The following is a 20,452-nucleotide window of genomic DNA, read 5'->3' on the forward strand; positions in this document are numbered from 1 at the left end:
TACAGAGACCAGCACATGATCACAAACATTACTAAGATGAAACACTTCCCACCATGATGAGGTTATAACTACTGAGTTGGTTAAATGGTCCAAAAAAGAGCATGGCTCAAGAAACACCACCACCAAACAGTAAAACATATAACCAGTTTATTAGGTGACTAAGCTGCATTTCATTCTACAGTTATTATAGACACTGTGCATTAGTGACTGCCATGTTTCCAAGTATATACACAGACCACTCTCATCTAAGACATCTGAGAGTAGAGTATCTATAAGACTATTCATACCCACCAAGTTGTGTTGGACATCTAATAAATCTTTTTTATATATTGAAATAAACACCTACCTGGCCCTCCCTCCGACTAATTGTGTTCTCCACTCCGCAGCCGTTCACACAGTTATGGCACTGTTGGAAAGTAAGTTACCTATTTGCAGTCCAGGTTGGGTAGTGGGTCTGGGTAGGGGGACATTTGGGTGGCAGTTGCAAGTTGGGTTGCAGGTCAGCAGGTTGGGCACAGGTTTGCCCAACCGGACCCTTGCAGGACTCTATTTGCCACTTTCCAGAAAAATTCCAGCTGCACCAATGTCACTAGGCTGGAGGAAGAACTAAATGGGATACTATCCCCACTTTACTTGCCCCGTAGAGCTTACAATCTAAGTGGTTGGGTAACATACAGGCACAAACTGGAAGGTAAGAGTGCACCAGGCATGGGCACATAATAGGCAGGGAGAGGAGACACAGGTGCAGCGCACGGGAGAAGTGGCACCATTTTGGAAGACCAGAGCAGCACCCCTCCCACCGCCCTATAGGAGAAGTCATAATAGTGACAGGGGGACTTCACTTGGGTCCAGAAATGTTTTGTTTGTGGAATGCTTGCCCTGGAGGCCTTTGGCCATGGATTGTTATGGCCAACTGGTGCTGATGCATGCTCTTGTTGGGCTTGGGTCCCACAAAAGGGGTGACAAGTCGGTTACCTGGTTCTCACTTGCCGATCTGCCCCCCTACGGGGTTGGGTGGCCGGCATGCCAGGTAACCCAGGGAGTATAGCAGTGGTTTTTGGGCAAGCATTCTTTGGATATGGTTCTTTTCTCAAAGTTGAAAAAACATATTGGTTGATAAGTTAATAAACTGATGATGTTAATACATGTATTTTAATCTGTAACTAAAGCTGTGACCTTCTCTATCCCAAAACCTGGATGTCATTATTTGTGTCTTGGGGGAAAGGGTTCCAGAAATGGATATACGCATGAGGTAAGTGTAAGGGCAAGTTGGTGGTTATCCTTCCTGCAGAGACTTGACGCTGTTCTTGTCACTGTATCCACCCATACAATCAATGCCTACATGGGCCCAAACGCTGAAGTAACTCAGCTGGAGTTTAAAATGGCTCTTTGCATCTTTGCAGAGTTTTACCGAGTTTTTCAACAAGTAAGCAAATCTACCTTGACATTGGAAAGCTTTGTTAATTAAGCTAATAACAACACTGAACCTGCAAATCATCACATAATCAGCTCCTGTGGGACAGAAGGTGTTTCTGCCCGGCTCGCTCCCTGGTTACGCACATGTACACTGGCTCCCTAATGTGTGTATCTAACAAGCTCTGCTGACATGGCGCCATCCTGCTGCCCAGCAGCTGGGGAAAGGGTGTTTTTGTGTGATTAGGTTTATTAATACATAACTGAGAGCCCTAAATGGCCACTAGCGAAACTGGGAATACAATCAACATCATCAGCATTTCACTGGTGATTAAAGGGAATAATATGCTCTGTTTATATGTAGGATTTTGTTATCCATCTATATTTATTTAAAGTTTACTGCACGCCCCATGGCAAAGGCATTCTATACTGACGTCCACTGCATGGCACCATTATATGGACATCAATATCATGTGCTATTTTCTGTGAAGGTTCTTCCCATTACAATAGAATTCTGGGAAAAGCATTGAGATTTGCAACCGATTAGCACTCCATTAGGTAAGGTTCATTTACTAAGTACCTAGTACTTGTGCTGGATACCAGCTCTATGGCTGGTATGAGTTTAGCGCAGAGGGCAGTTAGAGCTCTGCACTTAAAGGGGTTGTTCACCTTTAAATTAACTTCTATTATGATGCAGACAGTGATAGTCTGAGACATTTGGTTTGGTTTTCATTTTAGTTATTTAGCTTTTTGTTCAGCTTTCCAGATTGGATTTTCAGCAGCTATCTCAGCAAGCAGGCAGTGGTTTAAACGAGTGACTGGAATATGAATAGGAGAGGGGCTGAAAAGAAAGATAAAGAATAAAAAGTAACAATAATAATACAACTGTAAGCTCACACAGCAAGTGACCTTCACTGGAAAGCTGGAAAGATACAGAAGTGTATAATATAATAATATGAAAACTATAAAAAAAAATAATGAATTTAATGCATTTTCCTATAAAAAAAATAACTATAACTATAAAAAATAATAATGAATTATAAATTATAAATAAAGTTGCTAGGAACAGGACATTCTATAACATAGTAAAAGTTAACATAAAGGTAAACCACCCCTTTAAAGCCTTTCTCCCCTTGATGTAGGGCTTTTATAATGATATAAGGGAAATGCTACATCAGGGATCCCCAACCTTTTATACCCATGAGCCACATTTAAATGGAAAAACAGTTGGGGAGCAACACAAGCATGAAAAAGGTTCCTGGGGGGGTGCAAATAAGAACTATAATTGGCTACTTAATAGCCCCTATGTTGATTGGCAGCCTACAGAAGGCTCTGTTTGGCATTATACTTGGTTTTTATGCAACCAAAACTTGCCTCCAAGCCAGGAATGTAAAAATGGGCACCTACTTTGAGGCCACGGAGAGCAACATCCAAGGGGTTGGCGAGCAACATGTTGCTCACGAGCCACTGGTTGGGGATCACTGTGCTAAATCATTGACAAGTGAACACTTGCTGCAGTCACACTGCCAAAAGCCTAAGGGTAAGAACCCATGGAGCGGTTTAGTCACCCGCAATAGATCTCTCTGATCACGGGCAACAAACGGCCTTGCCGGTGGAAAACTTCTTCGCAATTTTTTGCCCACCATCGGGGGGGAGAGAAGGTACAATTGTGCCGGGCCCCTTCCATAAGGGGGCCTGGTCGTGTTGCGTAAGTTACACATTAAGTTACGCCAAAACATATGCAATCTACGTAACCTCCACAAAAACCGCTTGGACAAAGACGTAACTTACCTAGAAACATAAGTAACTTGCATATCAAGCAAAAGCCACTGGGGACACAAGGGGAAATCCCACTGCCCCCAATGAACTGACTGTCTTATTAGCTCATTAATTATTCATTTTAACTCTTTATATGAACTGCTTATTATAGAGTGACATCTGCTGTTTATATTGCACGCACAAGGGGCGGGGCCAAACATTTGGTACTGAGCACTTGTGTTCATGGGGGGACCCATATAAACAACTTCTGATGGCGGCCCTGCCCACCATAGCAGAGATCTGTCGCGGGCGAATGAACCACTCCGTGGGTTCTTACCCTAAGGGGGACATTTACTAATCCATGAACGTCCGAATGCGTTTTTTTTCATTACGGTTGGTATTTTTGCGTTTTTTTTTTCGTCGCCGTCACGACTTTTTCGCCGCCGTCATGACTTTCCCGCGAATTGTCGCAAATTTTTTTTTGTCGTCGTTGCAAAATAATCATTCTGTCGTGCCAAGTACAAAAGTTTCGGATTCATTCAAGCTTCAGTATCGTGACTTTCCTTGGCCCAGGGTGGAGCTGCAGAGTGCCATTGAGCCTTATGGGAGGCTTTCCTTGGGCCGGGTTGGAGCTGCAGAGTGCCATTGAGCCCTATGGGAGACTTTCCTTGGGCCGGGTTGGAGCTGCAGAGTGCCATTGAGCCCTATGGGAGACTTTCCTTGGGCCGGGTTGGAGCTGCAGAGTGCCATTGAGCCCTATGGGAGACTTTCCTTGGGCCGGGTTGGAGCTGCAGAGTGCCATTGAGCCCTATGGGAGGCTTTCCTTGGGCCAGGTTGGAGCTGCAGAGTGCCATTGAGCCCTATGGGAAGCTTTCCTTGGGCCAGGTTGGAGCTGCAGAGTGCCATTGAGTCCTATGGGAGACTTTCCTTGGGCCAGGTTGGAGCTGCAGAGTGCCATTGAGCCCTATGGGAGACTTTCCTTGGGCCAGGTTGGAGCTGCAGAGTGCCATTGAGCCCTATGGGAGACTTTCCTTGGGTGGGGATGGAGCTGTAGAGTGCCATTGAGCCCTATGGGAGACTTTCCTTGGGCCAGGTTGGAGCTGCAGAGTGCCATTGAGTCCTATGGGAGACTTTCCTTGGACCGGGTTGGAGCTGCAGAGTGCCATTGAGCCCTGTGGGAGACTTTCCTTGGGCCAGGTTGGAGCTGCAGAGTGCCATTGAGCCCTATGGGAGACTTTCCTTGGGCCGGGTTGGAGCTGCAGAGTGCCTTTGAGCCCTATGGGAGATTTTCCTTGGGCCGGGTTGGAGCTGCAGAGTGCCATTGAGCCCTATGGGAGGCTTTCCTTGGGCCAGGTTGGAGCTGCAGAGTGCCATTGAGCCCTATGGGAGACTTTCCTTGGGCAGGGTTGGAGCTGCAGAGTGCCATTGAGCCCTATGGGAGACTTTCCTTGGGCCAGGTTGGAGCTGCAGAGTGCCATTGAGTCCTATGGGAGGCTTCCAAAATCATGCAAAGTCGGAAATGTTTGACCGCCGTTTACGAGCGCTCAATATGAAAAAGTCACGACAATTTGAGAAAAAGTTGTAACGCCGATGAAAAAGTCGTGACAATTCGTGAAAAAGTTGCGACGGCGACAATCGTAAAAAATACGAAAAAGTCGCAAAATATTCGTTTCCAATCCGTTTTTTTCCCATTCGGGATTCAAATTCGTGGATTAGTAAATCACCCCCTTAGAGTTGACCAACCTAAATGAGACAAACAGCCAGATATTCTGTAATTTGGCCATCCATACATTTACATGCTAATCTAAACAGAAAATATATTTATATAAATGGAAATATATGTAAGTACAGAAGGAAAAAAAGGCAGAGGAAGAAAGGAGAAGACTGGAATAGAATGCATGGGGTCAGTACTCACCAGATGGACACAAATACATATATATATATATATATATATAACACATTTTTATAGAAAGCCATATAATTAGTAGGGAGCAGCTGGCAGACAAATTAACAGGTTCATGCCAATTTGCTTGTTTATTAAAAAAAGCTATTAATTTCCCATAACTGTGCCCACAACTGTGCCCACTCAAAGTCATTTTTCAGTCTGGTAATAAGCGTGCTAAATTGTTTATTTAAAGGAGAAGGCGACCTGAATTTTCTCTTCTATGACTTTGTATAATTATTAGGGGTCACTTATGCCTGAAAGTGCAGGGGCAGATGTATAAAAGTGTGAATTTAGAGCTCACCACAATAAAACCCACCCATTTTCTAGTAACTCTGGGGGTCCCCTGCATCACACGTGAAATTTGCAGCAGAGCCAGGCAGCAACTATACAAAAGAGCAAGTTGTGGCTTTGGATGCAAGTACCATTAATAAATGCAAATAATTTGTGCAGCGTCTGTGCAAGCGCAACTGCGGTTCTTTTTGTAAATGACCCTTATATTTTAGTTATAAGGTAGCAGCAGATATAGTGCCCTGGCAGAACTGAATCTAGGACCCCACCGCTGAAAAGCAGTAATTCTAATAAATGTATCACTGTGCTTTACTGATTATCACTTTTCCAGATATATCTTTTAGACTGTAGGTGGCAGTCAATTAATCACCCCCTCAGACAGAAAGGGCCGGACTGGCAATCTGTGGATTCTGGCAAATGCCAGAGGGGCTGCTGTAAGATGCCATAGGCACTCACTATTTATTAGGCTGGTGGGGGGCTGTTTGGGCCCCTGTGTACTTGTGAACACCAGGGCCTATTTTGTCTCCCAGTTCACCCCTTTGGCATATTTCATGCCACCAACACACTCCTTGAATGGCCAAATGTGTTAGTGATAAAACATCATCACATATTAAATCTACATCCTACATGGCTAAGGCTGATGGCCCACGGAGTGAGTTAGTCGGCCACAATAGATCTCCGCTACCATGGGCAACTAACTTGCGCCGTAGGCCATCAGCCTTAAAGGGCAGTCCACCTTTACATAACTTTTAATATGATATAAACATTTACATTCTGAGACAATTTGCAGTCGGTCCTCCTTTTTTATTTGTTGTTGTTTTTGATTATCTGGTTGCTATCAGCAGCTATCTGATTGTTAGGGTTCTGTTTACCCTAGCTACCAGACAGTAGTTGAAACGACAGACTGTATGAATAGGAGAGGAACTGAAAGATAAGTAATAAAAAGTAACAATAGTATTTTGGCTGTCAGGTCATTAACCCACATAAGAAAACAAGAAAGAGGCAAAAGAGGAAGGCAAACAGCAGGAACAGCCCCTAAGTTTGCCCATAGCTTGTACAGAGAGATACCATAAAACTATGGCAGCATAGGGATTCCCCTGTACTAAGCACAATTCAGCAGGAATAGCCCCCTACGTTTGCTCATAGCCTGTACAGAGAGATACCATAAAACTATGGCAGCATAGGGATTCCCCTGTACTAAGCACAATTCAGCAGGAACATCCCCCTAAGTTTGCTCATAGCCTGTACAGAGAGATATCATAAAACTATGGCAGCATAGGTATTCCCTGTACTTAACACAATTCAGCAGGAACAGCCCCCTAAGTTTGCTCATAGCCTGTACAGAGAGATTTCATAAAACTATGGCAGCATAGGTATTCCCTGTACTAAGCACAATTCAGCAGGAACAGCACGCTAAGTTTGCTCATAGCCTGTACAGAGAGATACCATAAAACTATGGCAGCATAGGTATTTCCCTGTACTAAGCACATTTCAGCAGGAACAGCCCCCTAAGTTTGCTTACAGCAAACCTTGTATTAGGGTGCAGGCTTATTTACCTCCTTCACTAATCATACTACTCCACCTCCTTTAGAGATAAATCCTGGAAGGAGAAATGCAACCCACCTCTTTTGGATGTGTTTTTAAAATCAAATATTTTGAAAAATGTTACATTTAAATATATCCCCCAAACAATTGAGTGTAACAGCACTGCATTATTTACCAGCTAGGCCAATAGAAAGGTCTCTCTCTAGAAATGGCTAAGAACAATCTCCATGCATCATCACAGCAGGTAACGGCATAATAGCTTCTGCTGGAAGCAGCCTACAAACTGGGACAAAACAAATGAAATTAAAAAGATGGAATATCTAACGCTGCAAACGAAGGATAAAATTGACAATTACTACAAAGTCTGCCAGGCAAGGACAATATCCCCTGGGGACACATAACTAAGTATAATAAATAATCCAATAAGCTAACACTGCAGGGATGGTACACTTAGAAGGTGCTTTAACACAACTGCAGATGCGTTTAATTCAGAACAGGACACTTCACCTGGACTTCCAAGGGAATTTTATAATGCACCCCAGCCTACCTAAGGACTTCCAAGGGAATTTTATGATGCACCCCAGCCTACCTAAGGGCTTCTGTAATTTTATTATACACCCCAGCCTACCTAAGGGCTTCTGTAGAATACTTTGTACATTATTTGTTTTAATAAGAGCAACCATATAACCAGGTCACAACTCCTCCCTGAAATCACTGGAGCCACCCCCAATGTCATCAACATGGTGACAATGTCTCTGCCCCATTCCTGACCTTACTGACCTGCCCCATTAGCCACCAGCAAAGGTGGCAACCCTACTTTGACTGCAGGTACATAAACAAGCACTGGAAAATGTATCTGAAGATCTGACCTGCCTGAAAGCGATGAAAACCCGTAAGTCAGACTGGACCACAAGACCCTGTTAGAGTTTATAATAAAAAGAGTAGTCTAGATCAGTTTCTTGGATCCGTTCTATGATGGACCCGGAGCTAGATTAAGGAGGCCACAGCAACAGTCTAGGTCAGGAATAACAACCTTTTTTTAAGGGAGATTAGTACAGCAAACTGGCTGTGTTGAGATTGGTATGGGCTTAAACAGAAAGGCCACCAAGAGGTTAGAGGAAAAATAAAGTGTAATGAAGAATTAAATAAGAAATGTTATCAATTTGGTTCTGAGATTCTGTACCAGCCCAATACCACCACAGCCCTTAGCAGTGAAGATCTGAGCCCACTAAGATGCCCCCCAATAGCCACCCATTTTGTTTTGCTCAGTGCCACAAGGCTGTCTACATTAGTGATCCTGCCCTCCCTCTCCATGTGGGGGAGTCATTGGGCACCCAGAAGCTCACCTGTTTGTTTCAGTTACCTGAGCTTAGGGACTAATAACTGAATGCAGTACAGGTATGGGACCTATTATCCAGAATGCTCGGGACCTGGGGTATTCCGGATAAGGGGGTCTTTCCATAATTTAGATCTCCATACTGAAGAAATCCTTTAAACTCTTAATAAATGCCATCTTTGTTTTGACTCCAATAGTAATTAATTATATCTTAGTTGTGATCAATTACAAGGTACTGTTTTATTTATAAAATGAAAATGGAAATATGTTTTAAAATGTTGGATTATTTGATTAAAATGGAGTTTATTGGAGATGACCTTCCTGTACTCCTGTACACAGCTCTTAAGGCCTGGATCATTAACAGTTATAGAGCTGCTAAACCTCAATGCCAGAACAGGTACCTGTTATCCAGAATGCTCAGGACCCTGATAAGGGGATCTACAAACCTTAAGTCTTCTAAAAAATAATGTAAGCATTAATTAAACTCAATAGGATTGTTTTGCCTCCAATAAGGGGTAATTATATCTTAGTTGGCATCAAGTACAGGTACTGTTTTATTATTACAGAGAAAAGGGAATCATTTAACCATTAAATAAACCCAATAGGATTGTTCTGCCCCCAATAAGGGGTAATTATATCTTAGCTGGGATCAAGTACAAGGTACTGTTTTATTATTACAAGAAAAAGGGAAATCATTTTCAAAAATGTTATTTGATTAAAGGACAAGGAAAGGCTAAGTCACTTGGGGGTGTAAAATGTTAGGCACCCCCAAGTGACTTTAATCGCTTACCTTGTACCCCGGGCTGGTGCCCCTGTTCGGAGAGAACAGCACCAGCCAGGGGTAGCTGTACCGCTTCCTTCTTCCGCGTTGGCGCGCTGCGCATGCGCATTAGAGTGAAAAAGCCGAACTTTACCAAGAAAGTTGGCTTTTCACTCTAACACTCATGCACCGGCCCAGGGATTTCGGCGGCAACAGAAACGCAGAAGAAGGAAGCGCTCGCTCCAGGTACCCCGGGCTGGTGCTGTTTTCTCCTAACAGGGGCACCAGCCCGGGGTACAAGGTAAGCGAAAATGGCCTTCCCATAATTCCAAGCATTCAGGATAATTCATTTCCGGATAATAGATCCCATTCCTGTATATGAAATATAGCATTTCTAGCCATATTCTGCAGTTTATTCTCCTTTAAAACAATTTTAATACCCATAGTCACTTTTTCGTAAAATAAATATACACACATTTTGTGTATTTTTATTGTTATACATGTGTATGTGTGTATATTTGTATCATGATTAGAAACTGAGCAAATTTATTTCTTTTAAACAAACGTAAAACTGTACAAAAACTAAGTTTTTCTTTAAAACTCTGCTAATTAAAAAGCCATTTGTTTCCTGTTGAATCCACAGCCAATAGGATTTGGACCACTGGCATCCTGACACATTTATCGCAGAGCTTTGCACGCAACAGCACATGATAAATGATGGTGCATTTGGAGGCACACTCAGACAAACAAAAATCCATCATTAATGTACACTCGAGTGCAGATGGGAATAGAGGAAAACGCGCACTTAAACATTTAGATGCAAATCATACCCAAGGGATATACGTATACATGCACGGGCTGTCACTTGCTTACATTTGGACCGCAGTGATACGTGCTTACAGAGACCCAGACTAGAATTCTTCCCCAGTGCCACTATCACAGCACTTTTTAATTCATATATAAAACTCCATTGCAGTCCAATCTCATGAACCCAAAAGCAAATGGTCACTTGGTTACACAGATTTGCACCTAAAAGAATGTTGCTTTCACACTGTAAAGGGTAAGTAGTATTCTTTGATGTAATAATATGGGTTCTGGGCAATGTAGATATGCTTTTATATATACTGTATATATATATTTCTCTACTATATTATGATAAAAAAAACAATAAAACATGGATTATCTATTTATTTCCTACTATGCCTGACCCACCAGGATCTGCAGAGTCAGTGTAAGAAAAGGTAATAAGCTCTCAATAATGAGCTTCTCCCACCCCTGCTGTCCTGTTGCTGTCTAAGAAAGGACAGATAAGCAGAAATTCATTAAACAGGTGAGATGCAGCCCAATTAACTGGACTTGCATTGAAAAATGATCTTTTTCTTTCCCATTAGTTTAAAAAAAGAAATGGTTGACTTTAATATATAAAACATGTAAATGTAGGGCAAAGAAGGTATAATTTTTTTTTTTTATGTCATCCCCATTCCCAATGTAGGAAGGGTAAGATTACCCCACACCCATATTCTGTATGGCTGTGTGCAAGGTCAGACAAGTACTGGATATTTGCTACAGCTTGTTCTGGGGTTATGGATGAAAATACAAGTACAAAGGTTCTGTTTTATTATTACTGAGAAAAAGAAAATAGTTCTTGAACATTTAAAATTTTTGATTATTATGGAGTCTATGGGAGATGGCCTTTGTGTAATTGAGAGCTTTCTGGATAATGGGTTCCCAGGTAATGGAACCTATGCCTGTAGTGATGTGGGGGCCAGCCCGCAACCCATGGGTAGTACAGGTTCGGGCTGGCAACACAACATCAAAAGTGGATCGCAGGCAGGTCGAGCCCTCCTGCCTCCCCCCCCACCTGTGACCTAACTGAGAACCCCGCTTATGGATCTGACAGCGTCAATTTCTAGGCGCGTGTCTGTCCTGCCCCCTCCATGATGTCATAGGTGGGGAGGGTTTGAGTCTATAAATAGATGCAAAGCTGCGGGCCAGTCACATAGTCACATCACTATATGCCTGTTCTACCATGTGTTCTAGGGGCATTATACATGTAATTGGCTCTGCAAAACTAATAACAGTACATTCAGAAAATGCCTTTTATTAGACTTGCATCAAAATTGTTTTCCTTACCTCAGGTATTGATAACAGAGCCTACACTCCAGTATTTTTTCAATAAAACTCTCATAGGGAGCACTTTGTTCCAATCACTGGGAGCAGCCATGTTGACTTACGAACATGCACATAATAAGTGTGTGGTTCGGCTCTTATATTATGCACATGCATGTGATGTAGGATCAGGGGAGACGTATGCGCATTATCTATGTGTTATCTATCTGTTAGACCACTGATCCCCAGCCAGTGGCTCGGGGGCAATATGTTGCTCACCAACCCCTTGGAAGTTGCTCAGAGCGGCCTCAAAGCAGGTGCTTATTTTTTAATTAGGCTGCCAGTCCACATTGAGCTACCAAATAACTAATCACAGCCCTTACTGGTCAACCCTTAGACCCCTTTTTCATGTTTGCGTTGCTCCCCAATTGTTTAACAATTCAAAGTTGCTCACAGGTAGAAAAGGTTGGGGGGCCCTGTGTTAGACTGTGATAGGTGCCCTTTATGAAGACTAAGGAAGATACAGAAGAAAATTAGGAAAAACATAAATTACAAGCCTAGCTAGTAACACCTTCATAAGTGCCAGGGAAAATCAAGAGAGAAATAATTATACATTTACCAAAAAAGTAGACAAATGGGGAACAATATGTAACAGTTATTCTGAATACGTAAATGGAGTTTGATGGAGTTTGGTTTGGAGTTACACAAAATTTATAGAGATATCAGGAAATTCTTATATATTTAGTTATATTTCATGGGCTTATTATCATGCTGCCCAGGCTTCTCTGATTAGGGTTGCCAACTTTTCTGTACAGAGACTCCCCTACAAGGAGGCAGCGCATGATGTCGCTGGGTGGGGCAGTGATGCCACTGGGGTGGGCTGCTGACATCACAAGGCAGGGCTATGACACGCCTCTTGGCTAGTTTCCAAGTCAATCTTCAAGAATCCTGCCTGGTTTTCCCAATTTCAAAGCCAGCCTCAGAACCAGACAGGTGGCAACCATAGCCCTGACTGGGTTAATGAGGCTTTAAGAGCAGACTGATGTATAAGAACATTTAATAAATAAATAAATCATGGCATTTTTACCCCCAATGCAGCAATTCCGTTGAGGAAGGGCTGCATTGGTGCATCAATGTATACAACTATATTAGACAGAAGATGCATTAGATCAGTTCTGTTCAACTGGTGGCCCCCCTCTGAGTGGCCCCCGACATGTATGGCTGCTGTGACTGCTTACCTTGGTTTAAGCTTTAAATGGTATCAGTACTGAGATTAACTGCCCCCCTGCATTGTTTACACCTCAGATTCAGACTGTAAGCCCCCACATTGTTTACCTGTTCACACCTCAGACAGACTGTAGGAACAATGCCAGCATTTTGTCATTGTATGTACTGCCTGTGTGTGCACCATACTCTGCCTGCCCTATGCTGCCTGTGTGTGCCATACTCTGCCTGCCCTATGCTGCCTGTGTGTGCCATACTCTGCCTGCTCTATGCTACCTGTGTGCCATACTCTGCCTGTCCTATGCTGTCTGTGGGAGATAAACCTGGCAGGGGTTTGTTCGGGGAGTTTTTTTAGTATTTGGAGATATATGGTCATTATATGGTCTTTAAGGTATATAATTGTATGCTGGGGTTGCTGTGCTGCCACAGGGGAGGAGGAGGCATATGGATTTAAGGGTGTGTCTTAATATGACATAATATAATTCTTTCACATATGAATGATGGGTCATGATGAAACAGCCATGATCCCTGCAATGAGCACCAACTATTTGGGGTTTTCCTGTGCTGCCACCATTAATGTGAGAATGGTCTTAAAAGCTCTTGTGATAACATGTGTGTGGTTTGAGGTGGGTGTGGTTTAAAAGGGGGAGTGGTCAAAAATGGCTTCCATTATCGGCCCTCCACCATGTAGGCCAGAAAAATTCTGGCCCTCGATACAATAGAAGTTGAACCGCACTGCATTAGATTGTTTCAAGAAGGGGGTTGGATGGGTTTTCAGCAAGTGAGAAAAAAAAAGGTTTTTGAAAATAGCTCTAATTACCTAAGTACTCTAAGTACTATGTTACTATGTGGTCTTCACCCAATGGGTCTGTGCAGGCCCATATTAGGCCCTGAGCTAACAATCAGTCCAATAAGTCCAATTTTGCCCAGCACAAAAGATCTGCTTGTCTGGTGACTGTGCCAAACAAGAAAATCTAATTTAAATAGACACAATTCTGGACAAAGAGCTGGGCATATATCCCATAAATGATCCCTCAAATCCCTTTCAAATATGCAAACCCATTAACGATTTTCTGTATGTTCCCCCAACCCCCAGCCTTGCCGCTTCCCAGGATTCTTCAAGGGCTATTTTAAACACAACATGGCCCAGCTTAGTTATCCTAAACCAGTCACTAATCCCAGAGGGCTGAGTGGATTCTCCGTTGTATTTCCGATTGTCAATTAAGTTTTGTCATTAAGGAGGAATTTCCAGGCAAATGTGCTTGGAGTCTATGCAAAGAAGCAGGCCAGGCGATGCAGTCACTAAGGGAGGGATACAACAAAAAATCTCTGTGTTAGAGAGAAAATGATGTACTGGTGACTTGAATAAATGGTGTAAACTTCTCTTTGAAGTCCTATTGTTTGTGTATTCCTGCACCGCTTATAATTGCTATGTGCTGATTTCGTCTTTATTAGGTTATACAAAACCGATGGAGGTGCAGATCTGTCTTGTACAATTAAACTACAACCTTCAGCAGCCTTGAACACCCCAATACATAAAATAATATAACATGCTCTTTGTACTTCATCTTAAGTATTTACCCCAAGGGGCCCCTCAATTGCTGGTAATAGGGGACACAAAAATGCCCTTTCTGTACTACCTTAAAAACAGCCATGTTATGCTCCTGTATTCAGTTTGAGTAAAATCAATATAATGTATAAATAAACCTGTTCCTACAGTGCTATGCCCAAGGCAAAACAACACATGATAATTCAAAACTTGGAATTTTTAACATGCTGACCTGTGAGTAATGGATAGAAAGTTTTAGCGTTCATACAGGACCTGAATATGACCCCTCCTACACTGTTGTAATGACCTATAAGAAGGCGTGAATGAGATACACACTAGGAGCAATATGGAAAATCTACTAGCAGATTCTCTCTCTCTGTCTCTCTACCTCATCATCTGATTAATTTTTCATATTAAACCAAAACAGATGGGCTGAGATTAGAAAGAAGGTACAGTAGGATTTAGCTTGAGCACAGCTCTCACTCCCGTCATATCTCAGCAGAGTTAAACCAGCGGGTGGGGTGGTCTCCGTCTTGTTAAGGGTTTAACTCTCTCTTTATTAGAATAATGCAAAGCAGTGGAATGAGGAATAAGTGAAAAGGTAATGCATTAAGCCTGAAATCTGCAAAGAAACACAGGCCAAACAGAAATGATTTTGCAGTTGGTCTGTAACCCTTTCCTGATCCTGCATTACTGGCAAGGAATGGGTTGATGTCCCCAAATCTTTTTTTAATTCTGGGTATTTGGTGGGATCCTGAGGCTTAAATCTTATAATGAGTTCCCAAGAGCAAAGCCATGGCTTTATATCCTCTAAGCAGACTCAGGTCTTGCAGCAGAAGGAAGATATTGTAGCGAGAGTGCAGGAAACTTTCACCTTGTATTATAAAGCCAATCGGATTAGTTCTGGAGATAAAGCATCCTGGGCACATGAGCACAGTCCCTGCCCTGCCCTAAGCGTTGTTCTATTTTCCCTCTCTGAGACACCTACACCAAATACCCTGATATTCCTCCCACTGTCTTTTCTAACATTCTGTTTCCTTGCGCCCCTGCCCTGCTGAGCCTCTGCCTGTGCACAAACAATACCAGTAACTCAGTCATGTTCCAATGTTTACAGGACACTTATGTTTTCTACCAAATGTTCTTTACCCATTCTTCTGGGTAGGTTTGGCTTACCAGGGTGCCACAAAATCTGCCAGCGGAGTCAGCTTCATTGCCCCATCTATTGTACCCGACCAGTTGGCTTCAATGTCCTGCACTATGGCTCTGCTCCTTTACTGTATGCCTACAGAGAAGTTTCAAAACTGGGACTCCTGTTAATTCTTTTTGCCTTATCTTCTGGGTAGGTGTTAGTAATTCTTTGTTCACTTGAATTGTGGCTAACAAGGGTGCCACAAGATCTCATAGCGGAGCCAGGCTTAATTGTCTTAAATTTCCTGCTCCATGACAGTGCCCCTTAGCGTAAACCAATGGAGGAGTTCCAATACGAAACCTCTTGTTCATCCTATTTGCCTTCTCTTCTCTCTGGTGGGACTGGACTACCTGGGAGCCATGAAATCTTGCAGTGGATCAAGGCTTCAGTGGGCTCTTCAAGCTAGTTCTCTTAAATTTTCTGCACCATGGCTTTGCTCCCTTACTCTAAGCCAATGGAGAATGTTGAAAACTTGACCCCCTGTTTATTTTATTTGCCTCATCTTATGGGGATGACAGGCTTACCAGGGTGCACTGGAGTCAGGCTTCACAGGGCCCTGTAGTCAACCCTGCCATTTCTCACCAGCACCATGGTTGCGGTGGGCCATGTGGTGCACCATGGCCAAAGGAGCACTTGTAATCCAGAGAAAATGGACATTAAAGAAACAAAAGACAGGCCCATAATGTACCTTTAAATAAAATTGCATATTAAGGTTTAAATAACATTAAAGAGTATCTTTGCTTTCCAGTAAATGTACCTGTACATCTATCACTATGTTACTAAAATTATCTACTTCTTATGCATTATACACCGTGGGCAAAAGGACTGATGTGCGCATTTAGCTCCCAGGGTTCAATTTGCTGGATTTGGGACAAGCCTGCAAGTCTCCATGCATTTTTCATAATCCAATTTGTGAACTGCCATTCACCAGTCCAGTGTAAATGAGGAGCTGGTTGGTTTCCCAGGGGCAAAAAACTCTTTAATGGTTTAAAAAAAAAGAATAAGGGGAAAAAAGATTGATGACTGTGTGAGTATTTTTAACTGTTTAGTAGGCAGAGGTAATTTTTTACAAACTGTCACCATAGACTGTAGTAAAGTAGAGTTGGGGGGGAAATGTGCTAAAATGCCAGAATGTCCACTAATTGGGCCAGTTGGGACTTCTAAGAGGAGACAGGCCTCGGTGTGCCTGTGTTTAAAATATAGACACACACTGGGCTGGATTTACAACACAGATGATAAATTGCGCTGGTTGTCACAAATAGCAACTGATCAGCAATTAGTTTTGATCAGACCACTACAGCGTACAAGACAGAAACTGATAATAAAGATATATTGGTTGCTAAGAGTAATTACACTGTCCAACTTTGCATCTATGTTAGTAAATCATTCCCAGTAAGTTATACAATGTATCTGCAGCAAATCTAGAAGTGCTGTATGTTAGTGCCCAATAAGGGGTAATTATTTTCTTTACAGAGAGCTTTTAGTTATTCATTTCTGTCCCAGTTGATGCTAAAAAAATAAAAATGGCATCCAGGCCTATGGCATATGTAGCAATTTCAGTCATTTTTGATTCTGTGCAAAACATGGTATCAAAACTTGGTGCTGGCAATATGAATTACATCAAAAGAAATGTGATGTTATGTAACACTGATAATGTACAGTTTCAGGTGCTTCCAGCAAGGTGGCAATAAAACTTTTAGCACAGGAAAAATGCATGGTGCAGGATATTGGTACATGTGAACTTAACCTACCAGAATGGTTTTGTGGGGAAACTGGAGCACAATATATATTTGGTGCAAGTTGTGGTTTTATTGTTTTACACCCGAAGCCACAGCCTACCTGACTACCTCCGCTGGGTACCCGCGACCCGTCCACACAGTCTGGACACAACCCAAACCACTGCAGGACTCTAACCTAAGTGTGCCAAAGGAAAGCATAATGGAGGCTTGGCAGGAAAAGGATTCTGGATCCAGAAATCATCAAAATAGCTGGCCCAATGCAAGCAAAGGAATGAGTTAAAAGAAAAAATTAAAGAAGGAGGCAGTGCAAAAATGGATGAGGAACCACCTGGAAAATAGGGGTAGCATCAGAATTTCCCCTGCACCCCTAAATTCTCCTCAGTAGTGTGCACTCTCCTTAGTCAGTTGGGCACTGACATTCAATATGAATCTGAATGAACTATTTCTCTATCTTGTGACTATATATATATACTTTAGCTAAGCTCAGGTGAGTGGTGAGTGACAGCAGCCCAGCGCATATGCTGGGAATCAGCAAAAACGATGGGGAGCTCCGGCGGGCATCTTTAAAGGCACAGATCTTCCCTGTTAAAGGTCTTTGTTGGCCTTGGGCTAGTAAAGAACCCCAAAACATAAGGAACATTATGCATTAACATATTTAGCCTTAGTTCTCCTTTAAATTTAGCAAGCAAACAAACCCACAGTACTTGCAAAGAAAGTGTCACTGCGTTATTACAGCCTGTTTAAGAACAGAAATGGGATTTTATTAAAAGCAACGGGCAATGACAGTATCAGCTCTCACAAATTACAGGCGCAGGCAGAAACAGTCAGTCTTAGGAAACCACACAGTGGGTGATACTCCAAAGCTCTGAATTACAAGCATGTTAAATACTCCTTTTTATGTTTTGTGCTAGACGGCTTGATAATGATGAGGAATTTAATTAAAACTAGCCTAATCTTTGTATAACACTTCTCTTAAATGTCACTCTCAATAGCAAGCTGCTTATTGCTAAGAGCATTACTGACCTTATTTAAAACTGCTCCCTAAGTAATGACTTTTATGAAGCCGCAGGTGGCAGCGCAGTGCAGCCTCGCTCTTTCTTCCGCTTCCGCACACAGTGAATAAAAAATAAAAAAAAGTAATAATAAAAAATGAATGGTAGCATTTTAGGGAAAGTTTACTTGCCCTTTAATAGCCAGTGATATTCTGAGACAATTTGTAATTAGTCTTGTTTTGGGTGTTTTTTTCAACTATTTAGCTTTCTGTACAGGAGCTCTCCAGTTTGGAATTTTTAGCAGTAATCTAGTTGCTAGAGACCAATTTACCATAGCAACCAGGCAGTTGCTTGAATAAGAGACCAGAACATGAATATTAGAGGGACTTCATAGAAAGATAATAACAACAACAATAAAACTGTAGCATCACAGAACACTAATTTGTGGTTGCTGGGGTCAGTCGCCCCCATTTGAGAGCTGAAAAGAGGAAAATAATTCATAAACTATAATAAATAAAAAATGAAGACCAACTGGAATGTATAGGCCATTCTACACACTTAACATTAACATAAAGGTGTACCACCACTTTAAATGTTTACTGAAAGAGAAGAGGGCTATAAAAGTAAATAGAACATAGAATAAAAACTGAATGGACCACATTTTCTTGGATTGCTTCTGATCAGAAGATTCCAATATTTATATTTAGACTTCCACTTTAAGAGGAACAAACCATTTAAAGACTGCCCATTGATGTATAGACACCCCCCTAAGATATTACGTTCCCCCCATGCGTGCCTGCATGAATGTTCCCGTGAAGATTAATCCCTTGGATTCCCAGTGCTTAAATCTGCATCACTGTTACATAACACAGAGCAGGAGTGGGATACGGGAAAGGCTCAACTAGGAGTACAGTCTGGAACCAGTGTGTATAATAGAGGGTGAATCAAGGGAAAGAGATATCCAGCAACTCGAAAAGAAAAAGAGCCAAGACATAAGACAACTAGATAATTAATGAACCACTATAACATTTCATATTCTGCTTGTATTTTTCTAATGGAAAAATTAATCCATTGTTATTTTCTTCTGGCTTGGCTGTAACATCAGTATTAGCCACATGCAGGCTCCCATTGACTCAGGCTGTCTGGCCGCAAGCTCCATGTTACTCAGCCTTGGTACTCCTACTGAGTTATAATTCCATAATAGGAGCTGCTCCTGCTGTGGGTTTTGTATAGGGGATACTTAAGTTTGCCCATAGCCTGTACAGAGGTACCATAAAATTATGATAAGCATAGCTATTCCACTGTACTAAGCACAATTCAGTAGGAACAGCCCCCTAAGTTTGCCCATAGCCTGTACAGATAGATACCATAAAACTATGGCAACATAGGTATTCCCCTATTATAAAGAAAAATTCAGCAAAAGCAGGCCAGTCAATTTGATTGTAGCCTGTACAGAGAGATACCATAAGGCCAATGCCACATGGTGCTGATTCTCGGCAAGCAGAGAAATGCTTGCAGACAATCAGCCCCTACAGTCCAAAAGTTGAGCCTGCACCTGGAATCAATGAATCAGCCAGGGTGCAGGAGAATGCCGCAGATTCGCTGAAATAAAAAGTCTCAGGTTCTATGGTTGATATCCACCTTGGCACCGGCACCTGCACCTGGAAGAATTCAATGCTTCCGGGTGCAGGCGCAACTTAAAGATTTTTAGAGCAGAGGGGCTTATTCTCGGCAATCGGTTTTCCGCAAGAAACACCATAAAATTGCACCAGAGTAAGTGTACTAAGCAGAATTCTGAGGGACCAGCCACCAATATGAATATGAATGCAAAAAGCTAAAGAATAATTAGCTTGAGGGCTTATTATAGGGGTCATTTACTTTGATTCTGGACACAATTACTAGATCACAAAAGCCAGCCCCTTAGTGCTAATTTAAAGCACACTTGTGCCCAGGTTTTGGCTGCCACTTTGCACCTAGGGACACACAGATGTCTATGCTACATTTTGAAATGTAGAGACCTATGACAATATAGTAAAGTAAATTGCAGGATGCAAGTGTGCAAAAAAGACCCCAAAACATGGAAGTTTTCACCCATTTTTTGTACTTTTTATATGACCCCTTAAAAAACATATGTAATGTCTAAAACTGCTGTATGTTCCCTGATGTGGTAGGTCAGTCTGGATGATTTCATTCATACTGCCTTGCCATTTTGGCATCTGTCAGAGTGAATATCTTTTTTGACAGAGCATCCTGCAATCCTGATTTATCACAGCTGAGCAGTCCAAATTACATTTTTTATATGCTGATGCACCATGCACCCAATGACTAGGTGCACCGCCAGATTCAGTTGGGACTGATCAGCTCTCATACATCAGGAAGGAAGTGAAGGACAACCTCCCTGCCCTAAGATGGCATTTTTAAGCTGCCTCTATATGGGGCCCTTTGACAGGCATCCCTGACAAATATATGGGCAAAAAACAGCCACATGTCAATCAGGAAGGCTTGATTCTTCTTAGCACGATATCACCCACCCAAGGTGTGCATATTGGGGGAAAGATTTGCTCGTTTGGTGACCTCAACAAAAAAGCGATTCTTACTGTGTATG

At 42.3% G+C, this 20,452-nt stretch overlaps 1 protein-coding gene across 2 annotated transcripts in view; it reads right to left on the reverse strand.

The window, feature by feature from the left end:
• kcnh2 (potassium channel, voltage gated eag related subfamily H, member 2) overlaps nucleotides 1-20,452 on the reverse strand; it is a 92,703-nt gene that overhangs the window by 35,474 nt on the left and 36,777 nt on the right. The window lies entirely within an intron of this gene.

The sequence above is a fragment of the Xenopus tropicalis genome, chromosome 10, assembly GCF_000004195.4.
Source record: "Xenopus tropicalis strain Nigerian chromosome 10, UCB_Xtro_10.0, whole genome shotgun sequence".
NCBI lineage: Eukaryota > Metazoa > Chordata > Amphibia > Anura > Pipidae > Xenopus > Xenopus tropicalis.